This window comes from Chanodichthys erythropterus, chromosome 12, assembly GCF_024489055.1.
Source record: "Chanodichthys erythropterus isolate Z2021 chromosome 12, ASM2448905v1, whole genome shotgun sequence".
Taxonomy (NCBI): Eukaryota; Metazoa; Chordata; class Actinopteri; order Cypriniformes; family Xenocyprididae; genus Chanodichthys; species Chanodichthys erythropterus.
Genome location: NC_090232.1, coordinates 14,869,596 through 14,882,454, shown reverse-complemented (window position 1 = coordinate 14,882,454; position 12,859 = coordinate 14,869,596). Strand labels below are relative to the sequence as shown.

Genomic DNA, 12,859 nt, shown 5'->3' with positions numbered 1-12,859 from the left:
ATCCTTTCTACTTCTCAAGAAGCCAATTACTATTTAATAGCATCTCTATTGCCTGCTGTGTTTGTGCACACACATGGGTTGGAGTGTATGTGTCTGTATGATTCTCCAAAACATTAGCTCTGTTCCAAAATCTAGCTTCCTTGCTAACATTATTTCTTCTAAGACAGCGTACTAACTTGTCTTAATGGAACCTCATGTGACTGATATTGAACAGTGTAGTCAACAACTTGATGTTATGGCGTGCGGTGTGCTGCCCACGACATTTTGCGTGACTTTTATAGCTTTACTTAAAGGAAACAAGAACCTTCCAACTGTGAACTCATTGTGAAGCGTATTCTATGACAAAGATTGTTTCAGTCACTTAGTATGTGTTTTTTATAATGTTAAAATGGTGTCATTTTTGTCCTTAAAGTTGATATGTTAGAAGCAGGAAAAATGGGCAAACGTAAGGATTTGAGCGAGTTTGACAAGGGCCAAATTGTGATGGCTAGACGACTGGGTCAAAGCATCTCCAAAACTGCAGCTCTCGTGGGGTGTTCCTGATCTGCAGTGGTCAGTTTCTATCAAAAGTGGTCCAAGGAAGGAACAGGGGTGGACTGGAATGATAATCTCATGTACTGGTTATATGCTTTATTTAATGTTAAAATAATGGAATGTGAGTGACTTTTTTTTTTTTTTTGCTGTTTTTGCTTTTTATTTGATAGGACAGTGTAGATTTTTGACAGGACATGAGCAGGTTCGGGAAAGGTCCTCAAGCTGGGACTTGAACTCGGGGTGCCCGAAGCGCAACCGTGCCATATGTCGGCGTGCTGCCCACGAGGCTATCGCCACCGTCATTTTGCGTGACTTTTATAGCTTTATTGAAAGGAAACAAAAACCTTCCAACTGTGAACTCAGTGTGAAGCATATTCTACGACAAAGATTGTTTCAGTCACTTAGTATGTATTTTTTATAATGTTAAAATGGTGTCATTTTTATGAATTTGATCATGTAGTTATCCACTACATAGAGCCCACACACTCTACTGATTGGTTGAAATTTTGTCACATCTCGTAGTCCTGTCAGACATGGTGTTAAGGTGCTGTCACATTTAATCTTGATAGCCGAATTGTCATAGCTGAAATCCAGTCATTTTAATAGGAATCTACGCAACAGAAAGCTGCTTGGTATGAAAGTGACTTGTGTGTAAGCTGTGCTTCATTCATCGCTAAACTATTGACGATAAACATTGGACCATTTTTGCTACAAAATCTCACTGAAGTTTTGCTAATGTGACTGCACCTTTTGAATTTGGCAAAAAAGGTGTCATCTTCTACAGCAATATAATTTATTAAAAAACCCATCTACCTTTTGAAACAGCATGCTTCCTATGCCTATAATAATTTTGTCACGGTATGCAGCTCACTTTGGAACAGAGCCTGTTTTGTTGATATATTATGTGTTCTCTTGTTTTGTTTTTTCATATGTAAGTTAGTTAATTGGACCATTAAGGCATTTTTCAAATCTTAAACATAGGTTAACATATTTATGTGGTCCTTAAGGCCTAAAGCTGTACAAAGTGTGTGCACACACATATATAGACTACACATGGTCTGTGCATGTCAGTATGATTTTAAAGAGTTATGTGCTCTCTTTTTCCTCTCTCCAAACCCCTAAAACCAAACACATTTTCCCAAAGAACGATGATGTTTGCTTTAAAGCCAGCATTAATTACCCAGAAGCCATTGGGTTGAATTCTTAAACAGTATGGATCAATATGGGTTGTAAAAAGGCTGTTTGAGGGGGAGTTGTGTTACAAACCTGCTTCTATAACATTGCAGTGATGTTAGTGTAGACAAAATGATTTTATAGCAGTAAGTGTATTTATAAAGCTACTTTATATAGTATTTTAACTGCATATATATATATATATATATATATATATATATATATATATATATATATATATATATATATATATATATATATATATATATATATATATATATATATATATATATATATATATATATATATATATATATATATATATAATATATATAATATATATATATATATATATATAATATATATATATAATATATATAAATAATCAGGCATAACATTATGACCACTGACTGGTAAAGTGAATAACACTGATTATCTCTTCATCATGGCACCTGTTAGTGGGTGGGATATTTTAGGCAGCAAGTGAACATTTTGTCCTTAAAGTTGATGTGTTAGAAGCAGGAAAAATGGGCAAGCATAGGGATTTGAGCGAGTTTGACAAGGGCTAAATTGTGATGGCTAGACGACTGGGTCAGAGCATCTCCAAAACTCCAGCTCTTGAGGGGTGTTCCCGGTCTGCAGTGGTTAGTATCTATCAAAAGTGGTCCAAGGAACGAACAGTGGTGGACTGGCAACAGGGGCATTTGAACCAAGGCTCATTGATGCACATGGGGAGCGAAGGCTGACCCATGTGGTCTGATCCAACAGACGAGCTACTGTAGCTCAAATTACTCAAGAAGTTAATGCTCGTTCTGTGTCTGAATACACAGTGCATCACAGTTTGTTGTGTATGGGGCTGCATAGCTGCAGACCAGTCAGGGTGCCCATGCTGACCTCTGTCGACTGCCAAAAGTGACATGAGCATCAGAACTGCACCATGGAGCAATGGAAGAAGGTGGCCTGGTCTGATGAATCACGTTTTCTTTTACATCACGTGGATGGCTGGGTGCGTGTATGTCACCTAGGGAACACGTGGCACCAGGATGCACTATGGGAAGAAGGCAAGTCGGCAGTGGCAGTGTCCATGCCTTGATGGGTCAGGGCTGTTTTGGCAGCAAAAGTGTTTAAAAATAACAAATTAGTGCACAGGGATCAGCTTTCTGTCTCTGTACCTTTGCTACAAGGACTTCCTGCCTGTCTGATTTCAATTTCTTGCTTTACATCCTGTGGACAGAGACTTATTCCCTTTAGACAGTGAACAGCATCTCTTCTCTGGTGCAAAATATTTACCATTTCACCAGCTAAGCTCTGACGGCGGACAGTAAATTGCAGGGACAATGGTGCTATAAACGCTTATATCATTGAAATGGGTACACCAAGCCATTTCTACTGCTGAATCAACACCTCATGCTCCATTATGTGAATGTTTTATGCTAGGTTATTGAATAAACAGCCTCAATGCAGAAATTGTATAATCTAATAACTGAACTGTTTAGCTAAGTGCACACTTTGATTTTTTTTTGCCACAATTTTGCTGTCTGAAATAACTTTAAGGGATTGTAATAGATCATCACTGGACTGAATCAGTTTCAATGAATCAATTTCAATTAATCTTAGCCTCTGCTGAAGTTCTAAAAGTGACCAAAATTTGTGGTTGAAGCTCTACTCCTACAACAAGCATCTAATGATTTCAATTTCTGAAATGACTTTTGGGGATTATAAAAGATCTCTTTTGTTGTTGGACAGAAGCCGTTTAAGTGAATCAGTTTCAATGAATCTTAGTATTTGCCAAAGTTCTAAAAGTGACAGAATTTTTTGATTGCACTTCTATTACGCCAGGCGTCTAATGATTTCGCTTTCTGATATAACTCTTAGGGATTGTAAAAGATCTCTTTCATTGTAGAGTAGAATGAGTTTAAATAAATCTGTTTTTAATGAATCTTAGCCTCTACAGAAGTTATAAAAGTGACAAATTTTCAGGTTGCAGTACGTTCTACTCCAACAACAGGCATCTAATGAAGAACCATTAGGAGCATAGCAATTGATTTGTGGGTGTATGTGTAATACTGTCAGTTGTTTCTAAAGTCTAATATCATGTACAATGGCCCACAAAAGTTTCATCGCATTGGACATAAAATATAAAACCAATTCCAATTACACTTTTTTGAGGTACTTTTTAAATTTTATCCATCTGGTCACAAGAATATTTTGAGACATGTTTTCCCCCCCACAGGTGTCCTAGCAGAATAATTACTGGGGTTGTTCATAATATTAACAAATGAACAACTTTTCCCCAAGATTGCACTAGGGTCAGATTGTACAATCTAGCAGGACACAATTGTATAGGACAAACAAACAATCACACGGTATGCTCAGCATTTGGGACAGTCTCCCAGACACAGACTTTAGTCAAAAAATCACAGCCAGATTCTAGTCCCAAGCAAAATGACTCTCTTAATGAACATTCTTCATGTGAATAGCTTCTTAGACTAGAACAAATCTGGCAAAGTTTCCTTGGGAGCATCATTCGGAGAGTAGAATAATCACATCATTTCCTAGATTGTGACAAACACTAATGGGTCACAGATTTGATAAATCACTACAGCCTACGCATCAAACATCAACACATGCAGTTTACTCACCATATGTGCACAGCATATGTAATGATTTGTGTGTAAAAAGTCTTTTTGTCCCTTTTCGTCATATTTCTTAATATTCAGTTTGAATTTCAAAGACTGGAAGGCTGTGATGCACTTTGTTTTCTATTGCTTTTGAGCCCAAAGCAATAGAAAGCAAACTTATAAATAATTATATAATCAAAAACTAGATTTGAAAGTGCATTCAATTGAATTGCCTTAAACCCCTTTTTCCACACTTCCCATCACTGTGGTGTCTCACTCTTTGTAATGTGCCAGAAATGCACTTATCTCTTATTTTCTTTCTTTCTCTTTCTCTTTCTCTCTCTCTTGCTAACTACTCTCTCTGTAATGGACAGCTGCCTTTCTCCATATGCCACTCCAAAATGTTTTCCTTTTAATTGTAATTAAAGCCAACCAAACCAGATTATTCAAGTATCCATATAATTTAGATTAGCAAAAGTGGCATTTAAATTCATTTTTCCTATACTTTCAATTCATGTTGGCTATGAGAAAATTAACGAGGAACGTAATAAAATCGAATCCAATCTAAAAAGCAAGTTTTCACAAGAACGCCAAAGACTAAGTTGTTCCTAATTATATTCATCTCAAAGTAAACATAATTCAAGTATAGGAAATAGTCACATTGCGAGATATAATTTCACGTTCTGAGTTGCATGTCGCAATTACATGAAACAAAATTGCAGTTGTGAGACACACCGTCACCTTGTGGGGAAATAAAGTTACAATTATGTGAAATAAAGTAGCAATTAGCTTTTTATTTTACATTTTTATTACTCTGAGGCAGTAACAGTCTTCTTTAGTTCCTCCAGTAACTCTTCAATAACAATTTAAAAAAGTTTTAAGGCACTGAAATATTGAAGTTCTTTAGTACGCCTAGTAGGATATTTGAAGCACATTCAAATGGTGCCTAGAGGGTTCTTTCACTGTTACTTTAATAATGCATCAATAATTTATTTTTAGTGTTGTTTTCTTTTTAAGAAATTATTGCTCTGAATCACTCACATTTACTGATCATCATTTCTAACCAGAATGATCGTTTTTCTTCTGTGGCAAACAAAAGTAGATGAAAGAAGTGAATATTCATGCTACTGATACAATGTAAGTGAACAGAAATATCATTTGCCACAGCCATATAGATTATTTTTAGTACTTTATGCTGTGTATTTGGAACTTGTCCATATTGTTTCTCAATGATATTCTACAAATTTTATTGAAAAAAAAATGGAGAGTATTTATACATTAAATTAACCATTATTCATTTTGTGATTCATGTAGTTTCAATGACTGTATGTTGTTTGAATAATAACAATAGTTGTTTATTTTTAGTTATTGATTAAAAAGTTATTGATGTTTATATATATATATATTTTTAATTTTACAAAGTAATCCTGTGGCCCCCTTGGAAATTTGCTCCGGTTTGAGATCCACTGATATAAAGGAAAAAAATAACAAAATGAAAGGGTTAGTTCACCCAAAAATGAAAATTCTGACATTAATTAGGGAAGCCCAGATCCGATCACGTGATCGGAAATTGGGCCCGATCACGTGGTTTCAGACTCGATCGGAATCGGACGTTACCTCCCGATCAGGACTCTGGTATTAGGGGTGCAATGGTTCTCGGTAAAAAAAAAAAGAACCATACGGTTCTCCACTTCCGGTTCGGTATGCACTTGCACCGCGGCCCATCTCAAATGACGACGCATCTATTGGTTAATATGGTTTGTTTAAATTAGCAACATGGAAAATAGACAGAGTTCAGATAATGTATGTTTCAGTCGATGGATGCGCAAAACGTTACAACAACGATAATCAGAAAGCGTGGACAAAACAGTCACTCTTTGTAAACTGTTAACTGCGAGCGCCGTATGCTCTAATGTCCAGTCATTTATGCCGTCACCCGGGTTTTGATAGCGCGCGAGCGCAGGTGAGACCCGAACAGCACACGTTTCTTTCTGTGTTTAAACTAACTCATTTAAGCCTTGCTGATTTAAACCTTCACGAACAAGACGCGAAAGTGAACTCGCACGCGCTGTGAGAAGATGTGTGCGCTCATCCGAAGCGCGCACACGCTTATTTCAGTCAGCGCGCAAATACTGAGTTCTCTTTCAAGTCTTGCACTTCAGCGGACAAATTCATACAAAAATTATGTCAACATGCCCGTCTTAGCGAGTATCCTAGCAAACATAGTTGGTTATGTCTTAAGTGAACGTATAGTTCTCGTGAACGTATAGTTCTCTGTGACTCTCGGATTTCATTAAAAAGATCTTCATTTGTGTTCAGAAGATGAACGAATGTCTTACAGGTTTGGAACGACATGAGGGTGAGTAATTTTTGTTTTTTTTTTTTTTTTTTTTTTTTTTTGGGGTGAACTAACCCTTTAACCTCTATATAGTCTATACATGTGAAGTTTGGAAAGGAACTGTGATAATAATAGTAATAGGGCGCATTCACATTCTTTTAGCATATTGAAACTGCTGTCCTGAGTAAAGTTTTTCATTGAAATGGGAATAAAGGGAGCATTAAAACAAGGCTAGAAAATAGATCTGAGAGCCTTAACGATCCAGTCATAAACTACTGATAAATTATTGGCCTTATGTTCTGTAAAATATCAATGTGCGAATAAACTGACTACCTCATGACCTGATTATGGGGACCTTTAATGTTATTATCACAGACCTGACTGTAATTCTGTAATGTCTCACACACTGCAAATTTTGTGTGTGAGAGTGAGAGAACGGGGTTACCATGTCTTTACCATTTCTGCGATAATGAGATCTCAGTCTACCTCTCCCCCCACAATACTGACACGCACAGCATTCTCTCCAGGCTTCCTTAATTACATTGTGCCTCATAAACCTCTAAACCTGCCAAATAAACACTCTCTCCAAGGACCAGACGCTGTACTTTCCACAGCGGAGAGAAGGGGCTTCTGTGAAATTCAGACTGTGTGAATTGATATGGCCGATGAGTGCCTTCCTCTCTCTTTTTTTCAGCTTATGCCAATAAATTCAATATTCATAGTAATGGAGTGTGTGTATGCAATATGAAGAATTTAAACTGGTTCTTTATTGGCCTTTTACTGAATCTAAACTTAAATAGACCTGCGGAAGATAAGGAAGCAGACAGGGAGAGTGAGAATGAATGAGAGAGAGAGAGAGAGAGAGTTGAAAGTGTAGCTGATGTGGAGGCTGTTAAAGTGAGTTCTTTGAGGAAACATATGAGTTGATTTAGCCGACTGACTGAGTTCCAGAACAGATATCATGCCATGTGCGCTCACAGGTTGTTTACGTTAGCACTTACCGGATTAGTGTTGGAGATAGCGTCACTATCCCGTCTGTCTGGATTCAGACCTGCGTTAAATGCGTAAAATCTCTCTGAGTTGTTTGAGCTCAGATGTGTGGTGTACAGTGGCCCCAAAGTATACTTTAAAAATGTATAATTTCTTTACATTAGATAAAACAAAAAATCAAACCAACTGGTATCTACAAACAAATGATGCAAAAATGTTTTGCTTTTATTCAGAACAAACTTCTCCTCAGTTTTTTTTCCTAACATTTCTATAATTTTTTAATTACATTTAAGCTGTATTAAAGGTATATTTCTTTATTTTAATATACTACACAGTTTATTAAATTTAATTAAAAATAAAAAAGAATAAAATTATACATGATATATAATTTTAATAATATACCTTAAAGTGACTGTGCATATTTCACAAGATTCACAAAGTTTTTAACTAATTTAGTTCAGGGTGAATAATAAAAAAGGATTTGTGTTCATAGGAAATTTGGAGAATTATCTTTGAAATCTCTGTGAAGCTTGTATCTAATTTGCGGCCTGCGGTTACTGATTAAACTGGGCCCATGAATCATGGACCTTAGAGAACATGGTGTTCTTACTTTTAATCAATTGGACCGAAGGTCATATTAGTGGATGCATGGACTAAGATATGCTCAGGTTTACCCATGTGTCCTTCCTAAAAGCTACACACACAGGTGTAGTTTAACACATTAAATAAACATGTGCACGTTACACTAATATTTAGCAACCAAAAGTATTGCATATTTTTGTCTTAATTTTGAATGGTATGTCAATTGGTACCAAACTATGGTTGTTGTTTTTTTTTCTTTGATAAAAATAATACTTGTGCTGTTGTTCTTGATAATTGCTACTTTGATATATATATTTTTTATCTTGTGCATTCATTTTAACTGTGACATTCATGTGTAAATATTATCACAGTATGTCTGAGTGTGTGTTTGTTGCCTGTTATATGTTAGGCTCGGACTACATGATAGTTTTGTCTGTTACGATAGTCACTGTGTCAGATTATGTGATTTCGACTCCTAGATTTTTTGTGTTGTGGACAAGAAACATGTCAGGCTACACATTGCTTCCCGACCTATCGTTGTTTGCCATCTTTGACGACTTGTGTGTGAAAAGGCGGAACTAGTGTAACAGATGTAGACTAGTAAGAGATGTGCGTGTAAACCTCACTCCCCTGAACTCAAGAGGCGACTGACGCTACAGACTGTGGTCTTTAGCCTCCTTGTTAGACCACCCGACGCCTATGCCAGCGGACCCGGGTTCGAGTCCCGCTTAGAGCGGGCAGTTCAAACAGGAGGGGCTACATTGATGCCGTGACCTGGATGGGAGTGAGGTTTAGGGGGGTGAGGGAAACAGACGTAAGCTAGTAAGAGCTGTGTGTGTAAACCTCACTCCCCTGAACTCAAGAGGCGACTGACGTTAGAGACTGTGGTCTTTAGCCTCCTTGTTAGAGCGCCCGACTCCCATACCAGCGGACCTGGGTTTGAGTCCTGATTAGAGGGGGGCGGTTCAAACAGGAGGGGTTACATTGGTGCCGTGACCTGGATGGGAGTAAGGTTTAGGGGGGTGAATGAAACTGATGTAGGCTAGTAAGAGCTGTGTATGTAAACCTCACTCCCCTGAACTCAAGAGGCGACTGACGTTAGAGACTGTAGTCTTTAGCCTCCTTGTTAGAGTGCCCGACTCCCATACCAGCGGACCTGGGTTTGAGTCCTGATTAGAGGGGGCGGTTTGAACAGGAGGGGTTACATTGGTGCCGTGACCTGGATGGGAGTGAGGTTTAGGGGGGTGAGTGAAACAGACGTAAGCTAGTAAGAGCTGTGTATGTAAACCTCACTCCCCTGAACTCAAGAGGCGCTCTAGCAACTGATGCTAGAAACTGTGGTCTTTAACCTCCTTGTTAAAGGTGCCCTAGATTGTTTTTTTTTTACAAGATGTAATATAAGTCCTAGGTGTCCCCTGAATGTGTCTGTGAAGTTTCAGCTCAAAATACCTCATAGATTTTTTTTAATTAATTTTTTTTAACTGCGTATTTTGGGGCATCATTAACTATGCACTGATTTTTTCAGCGTGGCCCCTTTAAGAGATGCGCTACCTCTGCCACACGAGCTCTGGACTCTATATTCATCGCATAAACAAAGTTCACACAGCTAATATAACCCTCAAATGGATCTTTACAAGATGTTCGTCATGCATGCTGTATGCATGCTTCGAATTATGTGAGTAAAGTATTTATTTAGATGGTTACGTTTGATTCTGTGTGAGTTTGAGGCTGTGCTCCGTGGCTAAAGCTAACATTACACACTGTTGGAGAGATTTATAAAGAATGAAGTTGTGTTTATGCATTATACAGACTGCACATGTCTAAAAATGAAAATAGCAAAGACTCTTGTCTCCATGAATACAGTAAGAAACGATAGCAACATGTTAATGAAACATTTAGAAAGACAATTTACAAATATCACTAAAAATATCATGATATCATGGATCATGTCAGTTATTATTGCTCCATCTGCCATTTTTCGCTGTTGTTCTCGCTTGCTTACCTCGTCTGTGCACAGATCCAGACGTTAATACTGCTTTCCTTGTCTAATGCGTCGAACAGGGGCTGGCATATATGCAAATATTGGGGGCGGAGCCCCCGACTGTTATGTAACAGTCAGTGTTATGTTGAGATCCGGAGTGTTTTCCGGAAGTCTTTTAAACAAATGAGATTTACATAAGAAGGAGGAAACAATGGAGTTTGAAACTCACTGTATGTCATTTCCATGTACTGAACTCTTGTTATTTAACCATGCCAAGATAAATTCAATTTTTCATTCGAGGGCACCTTTAAGGCACCTGACTCCCATGCGGATGGACCAGAGTTTGAGTCCCTCTTAAAGCAAGCGGTTCAAACTGGAGGGGTTACACTAATGACTGATTTCCGGAAACAAGAGCGTAAATAAACAGTGGCTACCAAAGTGTTGTGTGTTGTGCTGGCACAGAAAAGAAAAGCCATAGCTCCACAAACCTTTTTCTCCAATGCATAATTTAACCTAGCAGCACCAATACTATCGTCTCTTTTGTTTCACCATATTTGAAAGCTGTGTACAGAAGAGTTTTTATGCTCCTATTGGTCAGCGTCATAGATGTGATGGAACCCTTTGTGGAGGACCGAGAAAAATTAAACATGCTAGTCTTTTTGTTGGGACATTCTGAAGCATCACAGATGCGACGTCGGTTGTTATCCAATATGACACACTACATGAGATAAAATGATCAGTTCTTGTGTTGTGTCCCAATGCCCATTGTTGTTTATGAATCAGCAAGACACCCTACATCAAACGGATCATGCCAAAATTGGGCTGATATCATGTAGTCTGAACCCGACATATGGTTGTAAGTAGATGTATACAGTCATAGAAAGCTCTATTTTACATATAGCAATACATGCATATTTGCATTCACACGGTTTACTTTATAAAATGTGTGTTTTAAATATTTCTGGTTTTATTCTTGGTTTATTCGGTATGATTGTTACTGTTTTTCTGGTATATGTCTGTGTAATTAAAATGTGTGCGTTTATGTGTGGGTGTTTTTTATGTTTTTTTTGTTTTTTTTTTACTTGTTAAAATACTTTTTTAAGTGTAATTTGTGTGTGTGTGTTTAGGAGAAAAATATTGTAACGGATACTGTGTGTAATAGATGAAAGAGATTCAGATGCTGTGTTCTGAAGACCAAGAATCCCCCCATGAGACCCAACAAATTACGTGCCTTGGTTTTCCAATGTCAGAGCGTGAGTGTCGACCATTAATCAAACCAAAACTTTCCAAGAGCTGTAATTATGCTAATGAACCTTACTCATCTCACTCTCCTCACTTACTCATTGGCCTTCCCTGGGGTCAGAACATCGGTTTTCTTTTGCAATGTGGCCTTCCAGAATTATTATTCTAGAGACGTCGGGTTCACCTGATTGGTCATTCCTAATGGGAATGCCGTCTAACTGAATTCATACGGACACAAGGTTAATTTAGAGACCATGTTATATACAGAAGCTGACAGAGCCGGGTTTAAAAATCATCTGTCTCATCCAAAAACAACAGGGTGAATATCACATCATGAAATGGGTCATTTTTCACTCCAAAATCAAAGGAAGAAAGTAAGAAATTAGCATAAAGAAAATGAAGTCTATATTTAGCACCATTAAATCCTAAAGGATTAGTTGAATAAAAGACATATTCATTTTTGGATGAACTTTAATGGTCTTAAAATAGACTTCATTTCTTTATGCTAAAACAACAACAACAACAACAACATTCTTCCAATTTTGTGGTAAAAAAAAATATGACCTGACACATATTTAAACAAGTGAAAGAAAAAAAAGAAAGATCTGTACTCACAAAAAGTTTGGAGAACTATCTTTGAGATCTCTGGGAAGCTTGTACAGTATCTGTCAAGTAATTTGTGGCCTACGGTTACTGATTAAACTGAATCCAGGAATGGTGGGCCTTAGAGAACAGCACTGTTTATCTATCTCTGCCCGAATACACAACGTCGAAACACTCAGGGCTGTACTCATTCCTCCAGAGAGAAATCCACAGCTCTATCCACATAACACTGTGAGTATGTCTGATATCTGTCCACCCTCTCCTCTCGTCTCCTATCCTGTCCTCACTGAAATTGTTTTTAACTCGGTGACGGCTTGAGAGGCCATTAAAGCGACACACACACACACACACACATGTTGACTCACACACAAACAGACAACTTCCCCAATTCAGAGGCCTTACTGTAGAGTCTCAGCAGATACAAGCCTGCTAGACCAAAAATCAATACTGTGGAATTGTCACAGCAGTCCTTAGAGAGTCCTCTGCTGCCAAGTAGGGGTCCGGTTCATGGAATACTATGTGAATTCCCACTTACTGATTCTTTATTCTCTGAGGGGACCATCCTAACATTGCTGCCTACTCCATGTTTTTCTTTTACACATTTTTTGGCACTATGCTTTTGACATTTTTGCTGTATAACGCCATGTTTGTAAATATGTGTGTGTGTGTGTGTGTTAATTCCAAGGAGATCTATAATAGCTAGAGATAGCTATCAGTTAGCATCACGTTAACTGTGAAATCATAGAAGGATCCCTGGAAATATGATTTCAAATCTGCCATCTTTGCTCATGGGCA

The 12,859-nt window shown here is 37.8% G+C and overlaps 1 protein-coding gene across 1 annotated transcript in view; it reads right to left on the bottom strand.

Annotated features, from left to right (window-relative positions):
* Nucleotides 1-12,257, bottom strand: part of tusc3 (tumor suppressor candidate 3) — a 151,398-nt gene extending 139,141 nt beyond the window's left edge. Inside the window, exon 1 of the mRNA XM_067403710.1 lies at nucleotides 12,077-12,257. The gene's annotated coding sequence lies outside the window, so the exon portion shown is untranslated. The remainder of the gene's footprint in view (nucleotides 1-12,076) is intronic.
* Nucleotides 12,258-12,859: the final 602 nt, after the last annotated feature.